Below are 1,258 nucleotides of genomic sequence, written 5' to 3'. Positions count from 1 at the left end.
TGAGATAGAGACAAGCCATTCCCTGCACAACATTCAACCTGTATGATTCTGGAAGAGGGCAGTTCCTTATCATAAAGCACTTTGAGTTGTTTGAGTAGTCAGATACCATAAGTTTATACACCAAATCTTTTCTCCTATATTTGTGGCTAGTTGATCTCTGTAACTGTATTCTCCTTTTGTTTTGGGATTGCCTGTTGGCTCTCAGCACTGAGGTCTGTGGATCTGCATGAGACTGGAAAATTGCAACAACAGCTCGCTGTGGACTTGGAAGACAAAATCAACATCCAGTGGAAAAAACATGGTTACCCCCTTATTGGTCATTGGTCTACTCTGTCAAAGAGATGGAATATATTGCACGGATAATTGACAGAACTGGAGGAGAGAAAAACACAGTCATTGTCATTTCTCTGGGTCAACATTTCAGACCTTTCCCCATTGACCTTTTCATCCGAAGAGCCCTCAATGTCCACAAGGCTCTTCAGCGTCTTCTCCTGAGAAGCCCAGACACTATGGTTGTCCTCAAAACAGAAAACATCAGAGAGATGACAGTGACGTGGAAAGATTTAGTGACTTCAATGGTTACACCCAGTACCTTGCCTTAAAAGATATTTTCCAGGATCTCAATGTGGGTGTCATTGATGCCTGGGATATGACAATTGCATATGGTACAAATGATGTCCATCCACCACAGCATGTGGTTGGAAGTCAAATTAATATATTCTTAAATTATATTTGCTAGCAAACACATACCTCTGAAAGTCACTCATTGAAGTTCAAAGATGCAGTGAATTCTGCTGGCGTGTCAGGTACTAGGATGTCCCAGTTAGCTCAAGGACATAGTCTGCACTGTGGTCCATGTGATCCACCCAGTTCAGCCTGAGTAGGCCCTAGACTGGGCTTCTGCTTCAAGTTGAATCTCAAAAGAATCAATAGATGGTCCTCCCTTTTCTGATCAGAGCCATGCTGTTCTTCACCAATTAGAAGTTAGGATTCCCTTGGGTGAGCCTTCTCCCTGTTGCTCTGAGTCCAGGAAAATGAAGTAATTTTGTATACATTTTAAAGGTCTTTTATTCAATCTGTAAATGTTTTTGTTGAGACTTTTTACAACCATGTTCATAAGGGAAATTGTTCTCTACTTTGTCTTGGTTGTGTCTCAAAGTTTGACATGGGACAATACAACTTCAGAGTAGTTTGATATATTCTTCTGTTTGGATTGGTAGTGGAGTCTGAGAAGTGTTGATTAGGTTTTCAAAAGTGT

At 40.9% G+C, this 1,258-nt stretch overlaps 1 pseudogene; it reads left to right on the top strand.

Moving 5' to 3' along the window:
* Window positions 1-150: 150 nt before the first annotated feature.
* LOC118576431 lies at window positions 151-993 on the top strand (annotated as a pseudogene).
* The last annotated feature ends 265 nt before the right edge of the window (window positions 994-1,258 follow it).

Source organism: Onychomys torridus, unplaced genomic scaffold (genome assembly GCF_903995425.1).
Source record: "Onychomys torridus unplaced genomic scaffold, mOncTor1.1, whole genome shotgun sequence".
NCBI lineage: Eukaryota > Metazoa > Chordata > Mammalia > Rodentia > Cricetidae > Onychomys > Onychomys torridus.
The sequence above is the reverse complement of the archived record's forward strand: the minus strand, read 5'-3'. Positions and strand labels throughout refer to the sequence as shown.